General features: G+C 39.3%; 1 non-coding gene across 1 annotated transcript; it reads right to left on the bottom strand.

Annotated features, from left to right (window-relative positions):
• Positions 1-7,580: 7,580 nt before the first annotated feature.
• On the bottom strand, positions 7,581-7,642 carry LOC111725192. Its single transcript, XR_002773318.1, has one exon. It is a non-coding gene; the product is annotated as a U7 small nuclear RNA (small nuclear RNA).
• Positions 7,643-10,045: the final 2,403 nt, after the last annotated feature.

Below are 10,045 nucleotides of genomic sequence, written 5' to 3'. Positions count from 1 at the left end.
AAAAAAAAAAAAGTAGAAAAACTTTAGAAGAGTTCCTCAATTCAGGAGGTCTAACAAAAAGGAATTCAAAAAGGAAAAAAGGGTGGCGCCTGTAGCTCAAGTGGCTAAGCTACCAGCCACATACACCAGAGCTGGTGGCTTCAAATCCAGCCCCGGCCTGCTAAACGGTGACAACTACAACCAAAAAGTAGCTGGGCGTTGTGGAGGGCGCCTGTAATCCCAGCTACTTAGGAGACTGAGGCAAGAGAATCACTTAAGCCTAGGAGTTAGAGGTTGCTGTGAGCTGTAATGCCACCGCACTTTACGCAGGGTGACAGCTTGAGGCTCTGTCTCAAAAAAAAAAAAAAAGGGGAAAAATTATACAAGAGAAATTCAACTTGTTTCTGGCAACGTAGTAGACTAAATAATTTGAAAACTTCCACTTTAATAAAACTTCTAAAAGTATTGGATAAATTAAATGTTCTTTCAAATGTTGAGCTCACAAAAATAAAGCTTTCAGCCACTCTGGAGGAATTTTTTATTATGAATAATAATCAAGATTTTGGGAGTGACAGCAGATAAGGCCTTGGGAACTACAGGAAGTGAAGAGTTGGAATTGGGGATCCCACCACCCTTTATACATTCTTAGTGAAATGAATGATCAAGGAGGGGGAAAAAAAAAAAAATCCAACAAGAGGCTTATTACTAAGTAACATCGCCATCTTCTGGCTTTTAAAGAAAACTGCATTGCTTCTGTAATTTCAATCTGAAACTCCACTAGTAGTAACTTGTATTTTTTTTTTTGGAGATAGAGTGTCACTTTGTCGCCCTTGGTGGAGTGTCACAACTCACAGCATCCTCAGACTCTTGGGCTTAAGCTATTCTCGTGCCTCAACCTCCCAAGTATCTGGGACAAGAGGTGCCTGCCATAACGCCCAGCTATTTTTTGGTTGTAGTTGTCATTGTTGTTTGGCAGGCTCAGGCTGGATTTGAACCCTCCAGATCTGGTATATGTGGCTGGTGCCCTAGCCACTGAGCTACAGGCGCCGAGCTATAACTTGCATTTTTTTTTTTTTTTTTGAGACAGAGCTTCAAGCTGTCACCCTGGGTAGAACCGTGGCATCACAGCTCATAGCAACCTCCAACTCCTGGGCTTAAACGATTCTCTTGCTTTAGCCTACCAAGTAACTGGGACTACAGGTGCCTGCCACAACACCCAGTGATTTTTTGGTTGTAGTTGTCTTTGCCATTTGGCAGGCCCAGGTTGGATTCGAACCTGCCAGCTGTGGTGTATGTGGCCAGTGCTTTAGTCACTTGAGCTATAGACATAGGGCCCATAGTTTGCATTTTTGACTTAGATTTAGTGGGTTTGGTCTTTGGTCTTAGATGTAGTTGTTCTCTGACCTAATATGGAAACATACTTTTGAGGACATAGAATTTAATTATAGGCCGAGTGTGGTGGCTCATACCTGTGATCCTAGGGCACTGGGAGGCAGAGGTGGGTGGATTGCTTGAGCTCACAAGTTCAAGACCAGTGTGAGCAAATAGTGAGACCCCCATCTCTACTAAAAATAGAAAAATTGAGGCAAGAGGATTGCTTGAGCCCAAGAGTTGGAGGTAGCTGTGAGCTGGGACGCCACAGCACTCTACCCAGGGCTACAGCTTGAGACTTTCTAAAAAGAAATTTTGATTACAATATAATATAATAATTATAAGTCTTTTCATGTTCTTTAAGGATTATTCTATCTAAAATATTAAAACTATACCCTGTTTCCATAGCTCAGATAGTTATTTTGACTTATATTAATAAAATGGCTGATAGTATTCCTATTACCTAGAAAACCCCATAGATTGCACTGAGAGATTCCTAGAATTGATAAACAAATTCAGTATAGTCTCAGGGTACAAAATCAGTGTACACAAATCAGTAGCATTCCTATATATCAGTAACAGTCAAACTGAGAGTCAAATCAAAGGAAAAAACCCTAGGAATATACATAACCAAGGAGATGAAAGATCTTTACAAAAAGAACTACGGAACACCAAGAAAAGAAATTGCAGAGGATACAAACATGAGAAAACATATCAAATGCATGGATTGGTAGAATTAACACTGTTAAAATTTCCATACCACCACAAGTGATTTATAGATTCAGTGTAATCCCCATCAAAATAGTAATGTCATATTTCACAGATCTAGAGAAAATTCTATACTTACTTTGTAACCAGGAAAGAGCCCAAATAGCCAAGGAATTCTTTTTTTCTGAGACAGAGCCTCAAGCTGTCACCCTGGGTAGAGTGCTGGCATCACAGCTCACAGCAACCTCAGACTCTTGGGCTTAAGCAATTCTCTTGCCTCAGCCTCCCAAGTAGCTGGGACTACAGGCACCTGCCACAATGCCCAGCTGTTTTTTGGTTCTAGTTCTCGTTGTTTGGTGGCCCGGGCTGGATTTGAACCTGCCAGCTCTGGTGTATGTGGCTAGCACCCTAGCCAACAGAAGCTTTTCAAAAGAAGATAGTCCAGGAGTGGTGGGTCATGCCTATAATCCTAGCGCTCTGGGAGGCCGAAGCAGGAGGATCCATTGAGTTCAGGAGTTTGAGACCAGCCTGAGCATGAGAGAGACCCTGTCTCTACTAAAAATGGAAAAATTAGCCAGGTTGTGGTGGGCTCCTGTATTATCAGCTAATTGGGAAGATGAGGCAGGAGAATCGCTTAAAGCCTGGAGTTTGATATTGCTATGAGCTAGGATGATGCTACTCCACTCTCTCCAGGGCAACAAAGCAAGATCTTATCTTAAAAAAAGAAAGAAAGAAAAAGAAATGGTGGTTCATAGCTGTAATCAAATCATGAGACCCTGTCTCTACTAAAAGTATAAAAATTAGCTGGGCATTGTGGTGGGCTCCCAGGTACCTGGGAGGCTGAGGCAGGAAGATTGATTGAACCCAGAAGTTTGAAGTTGTTATGAGCTAGGCTGAGGCCATAGCATTCTAGAGTGGGCAACAGAGCAAGACTCTTGTCTTAAAAAAGAAGAAAAAACTCTCAAAATGCATATATCATGGCTCCTCACCTATGGCTTAAGGGGCAAAGGCGCCAGCCACATACACCTGAGTTGGTGGGTTCAAATCCAGCCAGGGCCTGCCAAACAACAGTGACGGTTGTAACCAAAAAGTAGCCAGGCGTTGTGGCGGGCGCCTGTAGTTCCAGCTACTTGGGAGGCTGAGACAGGAGAATCACTTGAGCCCAGGAGTGGGAGGTTGCTGTGAGCCCACAGCACTCTACCCAGGGTGACAATTTGAGGCTCTGTCTACAAAAAAAAAAAAAAGAAAAATGCATTTATCATTAGATTAAGCAATTCCACATGTGGAATTATATATGTACAAGGTTATTTATTGAATAACCTTGTTCATCATGGGAAAAGATTGGAAACCCAATTTCAATAAGATGGGATTGGTTGAATTATGTTATGTAGCAACAGTTTAGGCAGTTGTAAAGGAAATGAAGATGTTCTCTTTGTACTGATGGGGCAGAATCTCAAAACTGTATCATTGGTTCACACTTGTCATCCAGCACTTTGGAAAGCTAAGGGTGGAGGATCCCTCCAGGCAGGGAGCTCAAGCTATCTTCGGCCCCAGCCTCCATAGTAGCTGGTGCTGCAGGTGCTCACCACCATGCCCAGCTCGTTTTCTTATTTTTTTGTACAAACTAAATCTCCCTGTGTTGTCCAGGCTAATCTCAAACTCCTGGCCTTAAGCAATCCTCCAACCTCAGGTTCCCAAACTGCTGGGGTTACATCGTGAACCACCATGCCCAGTCCCTCCCCCTTTTTTGTTTTAATTAATGAACACATACACAATGCTGGTTCCAAAACACTTTTTGTTCATGTTTTGAAAATGACACTCGAAATACCATGTAGCGTACTGATATTTCAGGTGTGGGAATGTGTTAAATGTTTGTATGTCTTTTCATTTTCTGCTGCCAAGTCATTAAATGGGGATATCATGTTACTGAAGGATGAAAATAAATGAAATACTGAGTAATTCATTTAACAAATATTTCCTGAGCTCCAGCCATTTGCCAGACACTGGTTATATGATAGTGAACAAAGTGAACAAGTTTCCTGCTTATGGAATTTACTTCAGTTTGATAGAACAAACTATAATCAGATAGTCACACAAATAAATATATAATGGCAACCTTATGTGTTCTATGAAAGGAGACAGTAGGAGAACAATGGAGACCTCTGACCTTGTGATGGAAATGAGATGTTAGATGGTTTGAGACTCTGTCTCAAAAAAACAAAAAAAATGGGCGGCGCCTGTGGCTCAGTAAGTAGGACACCGGCCCCATATACCGAGGGTGGCAGATTGGAACCCGGCCAGCCAAACTGCAGCAAACAAACAAACAGAACAAAACAAACAAACAACAGAAAAACCAGATGAATCTCTGAAATGAAAACATTTTATTTGGGAAACAAGAATTGCAGTTTAAGGCATGCATGCAGGCTGGGTAGTTTTCAGTATATGTGTCTGAAGAACAAAAAGGTTAGCGGTTTTAGAAAAAAGGAACTGTTACTTGTTGCTCTTCAGAGAATTTTGTGAGCACTAAGTTTTGGCGAGCTGGCTATCTCTGATTGATGAGTGAAGGTGTTGGATAGAGTTGCAGTTAAAACTGGTTTCAGGTTACAGCAGGCCGCATCAGTAGGCAGGCTTGCAGAGAATTACATTTTTTGGAGCAATGTTATATGTCCTGAATACTTTCCCCTCCTGACTTCTAAACTCTTATAGTTGGGTATGACAAGAATGACCCAATTCATATGATCAACTTTCACACTGTCTACCCCCCAAAATAAAGTACAATTTCATTGTAGTACTGAAATTTTTTAAAAATAATATTAAAGGCTCCGTGCCTGTGGCTCAAGCAGCTAAGGCGCCAGCCGCATACACCAGAGGTGGTGGCTTCGAATCTGGCCCAGGCTGGCCAAACAATGACAATTACAACCAAAAAATAGCCGGGCGTTGTGGTGGGCTCCTGTAGTCCCAGCTGCTTGGGAGGCAGAGGCAGGAGAATTGCTTGAGCCCGGGAGTTGGAAGTTGCTGTGAGCTGTGAATCGAGGGCACTCTACCCAGGGCGATAGCTTGAGGCTCTGTCTCCAAAAAAAATAAAAATTGTAAAAATGGGGAAACCGGCTTGGCGCCTATTGCTCAAGTGGCTAAGGCGCCAGCCACATACACCTAAGGTGGCAGGTTCAAATCCACCCAGGCCTGCCAAAACAACAATGATGACTGCAACCAAAAAATAGCCAGGCATTGTGGTGGGAGCCTGTGGTCCCAGCTACTTGGGAGGCTGAGGCAGGAGACTCGCTTGAGCCTAGGAGTTGGAGGTTGCTGTGAGCTGTGATGCCATGGCACTCTGGGGGATAGCTTGAGGTGCTGTCTCAAAAAAACAAACAAACAAAATGGGGAAACCTTGTATGTCACATAGAAAGATTCTTTTGAGACAGTAAATTTTGCACATAACTACATACATATATATTTATTATTATAATCTAGAGAAAAAGATAACTTACTATACCAAAAGAATCCTTTAAAATTTCATATAGGCTGTGATCTATTAATATATGACACATAGAGTTTTGTGATAATATTTTGAGGATGTACTTAATGTATCTCAATATATATTTGGTAAAGTATGTATTTTATAATAGTTAAGAACATGTTTTCAGTATGAGATCCTGGCACTACCATTTATGCAGCTGGTTACATAAGTATTACTACTAGGGAATTGTAATACTTCAACTCGACGCTATAAACTATTTTTTTTAATCTGTAAAATGAGAATGGTAATTATATTTACCTAGTAGAACTGTGATGTGAATCATTTGATACTATACATATGAAGCACTTGGAAAAGTGGGTAGATATGCCGATCACCCAAGAAAAAGTTACTATCCCTTTTTACGAGAAAAAGCTTCTAATTAATCCCACATACCACAGACCAGTTTGAGTGCACAGAGAGAGTACTGAAGGAAATGCCAAAAATTTATTGTAGTTGCCTCTGACAGGTGGGATTATGGTTGATGTTTATTTCTTACTTTATTGTTTTGTGGATTTTCTAAACATTGATTCATGAGCATGTACTTAAAATTAGTAATATCTGCCATTTAAATTTGCTACCTTTCAGACGATTTAATTTTTAGTAGCATCTTTTATGGCAGGGTTAGAAAATCTATAAATCCTGATTCAAGTTATGTTACTGCTTAATTCTACAAATTTATCCGTGATTATTTTTGTTTTCTTCTGCACATTTTGATTAATATACCATTTAAAAAGGCTTTGTGGCCAGGGCAGCTACATGATGATTGGGAAGGAAAAGAACTTGCACTTGGAGACCATCTGTGGGAGTTTTCATTGTCTGAAACTGACGAGGGTTCATGGCAGATGGTGAGGTCAAAAGATTGACTTTTTGAGCTTGACATAATGTGTTCATGAAGCTGGAAGAAGAAATCTGACTTATTTTTTTAACTAACAGAAGAGCTTGGTGGCAGGAAAAAGTGTGCAGTTGTTGAGTCTGGATAAAACATAATGCCTCAGTGCCCATGACTGGTTCAGCTCTGAGGATCACTAGTATTACCAGAGATGGCAACATTTGGTGCCAGTTAATTTACTTTCCAGCCACTTTTGAAGGTTCAAGTCATGTAATGCAAATATTTTTTAGGTTAAATACATTGTCAAAGACAAAAACTTTAAAAATACTGATACTTAGAAATGTATCTTTTTTAATTAAAAGGGTATAAAGTATCATTCAAGGTCAAGATAGCATAACTTCTAATTGAATGAAGTCTCAATCACAGTTCCATTTGTTTTATAATGTTTGCCTTAATTCAGTTTCATTTCATTATAATTACATTGGAAGGCTTAGTGATTACAGCCTCATCTGCCAGGCTGTCTCCAGTGCTGCATTAGCACCTTGCACATAGTGGCTGTTCAGTATTTGCTGGATGAATAATGGATGAATGAATGAACTTACTGCCTATTCTTAATTTTAGAAGAGTTTTTCTTAACTATAATTAAACATTTTTCTGTTCTAAAATTGGATATATATTGTGGTATTTTTCACTTCTATTCATACTATGTGTGAATTATGTATTATTTATTTTGGAGGAGGAAGCCTTAATTTGTCATGAGAGACCAGTGAACTGATTTATTTTTGCTCTAACGTGGAGTGCTTGCCTTGAGCTAGGCATTGTCCTAGCAATTTTACACGTTCATTTAATACATGTCATTTATAAGTCATTTAATTAAGTAGATGGACTGTTACTATTTTGTAATTGAAGAAATTGAGGCACAGAGTGGGTAAGGTAAATTTGCTCAAGAATTGGTATATTTTGGCTCCATTCCAAACATTTATTATTTAAATAGTGTGTGGAGGGCAGGGAGAAGGGTCTCATTCTGTTGTCCAGGCTAGAGTGTAGTGACAACTGCAGTCTGGAACTCTTGGGCTCAAGTGATCCTTCTGCCTTAGCCTAAGTAGCTGGGACTATAGGTGGGGGCTGCCATGGCCAGCTAAGTTCTTTTTATGTTTTATTTTTAAATTTTTTGGGGGAGGTCTTTTGGTGAGGACCAGAAAATCTGCTAGACAAATTCTAAAGGAGCTGTAACGCTAAGTTTTTAAAACTTTTTGTAGAAGTAAAGTCTTAGTACGTTGTGCCGGCTGGTCTTAAATTCCTGTCTCAGGTGATCCTGCCACTGTCTCCCAAAGTGCCAGGATTACATACATGAGTCTGTATCGTGGCCAAACATTTATTATTTAGGTAACTTTTAAAGATTCCAGTTTGTTTTAAGGCCTGGTTAAGAGATACAAAGAGACTATTAAGCTAAATCACACTTTGTTCTGTCAAGCTCATTAATGTGGCTAAGCAGTATTTTTATGCTAAAATAGTAAGTAACACTGTTAATTTCTTCTTACTTGTGTGAATAACACAGAGCTACTCAAGCCTTTAGCAAACACAGTATCATATTGAATACAGAAATGAAGCAATTGCACAGGGACATGCAGCTCTGACCATTACAACCACCCTACAGGCACAAAAAATAGGGAGAAGGGAAGAAAGGGACCTACTAGCTGAATCTGGCAGCCCACTCCTCTGGCATCTGCTTCTGTTTCATTGACCAGAATTACATTATCTGTTGTATGATTTGGGAGAAAGGCTGACAGTGTAGTGTCTTCAGTTGGGTACTTGCCACCTTCACCTTCCAAGGAGGAAGAGGAAAATGAAGGTGGGTAGGCAGTAGTGGTTATCTGCTGTAGATACAGAGAATGTTTCTAAGATTTAACAAGGTCAAAGCATAACTTGGATGGAAAAGATTTCATGTTTTTTGTTATAACTGTTTTTCAGTAGGTTATAAGGTAATCATAACATGTTTAAAATTAAACTTTTTTGTCTTTAGGAGTATTCAGGGGCTTTATGTATAAATTGGAGGGCATTTGGCGCGTCAGTTTGGCTGCTATGATGGTTTTCACTTTAATGAATTGTGTATAATTTACTCTTAGTGTAATTCTGAAACATTCAGTATATCTATAATGAGAAATACTGCAAAAACGGGGCAAAGAACTCCCACATGCCCGTTAGCCAGATTCACCACTTGTTAACATTTTGCCAGATTTATTATTTATTTATTGTTTCTGGGAGGCAGTTTTGGGGAGAGCCATATATGCTGTACTGTTCTCAATTTCTCTGGATATTCAGAGCATGTACTTTTTTTTATGAGTTGAGAATAGATTGCTGTGATCATATCCTTCTCCTCCTAAATATTTTTGTATATTTTTTTCTAGGAAAAAGGACACTTCACCTATAGAAAGCCCCACAGTTCATTGATGAAATTCAGGAACTGTAATATTGAAGCAATGCTATTATCCAGTCTGTGGTCTTTAGCCCAGTAATGATCTTCACAGCAATTATTTTTTTCTGGTCCAATGTTCAGACTAGTACCATGCATTGAATTTAGTTTTATGTGTTTTTAGTCTTTTTAAACCTGGAATATTTCTCAGCCTTCCTTTGCCTTTTATGACACTAATTGTTGAAGAAGCCAGGCCGTTATTTTGTAGAATGTCTTTCAATTTGGATTTTTCTGATATTTCTTCATGATTATTTAGATTTTGCATTTTGGGCAAAAATACATCAGAAGTGATATTGTCTCCATCTCAGTACCCTTGAAGAGACTCATGATGTTGGTTTGCCCCTTCATTATGAATCACTTGGTAATGCTGAGCACTTGACTGAAGTGATATATGCCAGGTTTCTTCACTGGAAAATTTGAATTAATATGTATTTTGTGGGGAGTTCAGGACTGTGGAAATATCCTATTTTCCACCACACTTTCACTGACTAGTTTTACCAGGGAAGATTCCTTCCTTATCAGTTATTATGATGGTTCTAAAATGGAGGGGTTACTCCCTGTATCATTCATTCATATTTATTAGTTGGCGTTCTATGGTAAAGTACTGCTTACTCTTCTCCCCCTCTATCTCCAGTAATCCCCGATTATTATTTTAGTCAATGAGTCAGTCTGTTACTGTCATATATTTTAGTGGCCAGTATCCCAAATTGTCCAGTTCCAGTTGCAGGCCCTTTGAGATGGCTCCTGTGTCCTTCTGACATGTCATTCTTTTGAGCCTTTCCTTGTGTTAGCAGTAGTAAGATAGTCTAGGTTTATCTTTGTGCTATCTTTGCTGCCCTGCCCTGGAACCAGCCATTTCTCCAAGAAGCACTGATGTTTCTTTCAAGTGTATTACCTAAAGCAACGTAGTTTACCTGGCTAAATTACTTAACTTCTCTACACCTCAGTTTTTATCTGGAAAATAGAGATTAAATGGTGCATATCTTACGGTTTTGTCATGAGGATTAATTTAGACAATTCACTTAGAAAACTGTGCATGTTAAACAGTAAGTATGATATGAAATGTGCCTATTATTATTATTATTACATTACTATTTCCTCTTTTTCCCTTTAACAGGATATTCTTTTAAAGAATTATTGAAGACGAAGTATTTTTGTTTTTGCTTTT

The sequence above is a fragment of the Otolemur garnettii genome, unplaced genomic scaffold (assembly GCF_000181295.1).
Source record: "Otolemur garnettii isolate 467f Iridium unplaced genomic scaffold, OtoGar3 scaffold00032, whole genome shotgun sequence".
Taxonomy (NCBI): domain Eukaryota; kingdom Metazoa; phylum Chordata; class Mammalia; order Primates; family Galagidae; genus Otolemur; species Otolemur garnettii.
This window is presented reverse-complemented; position numbering and strand designations above follow the sequence as displayed.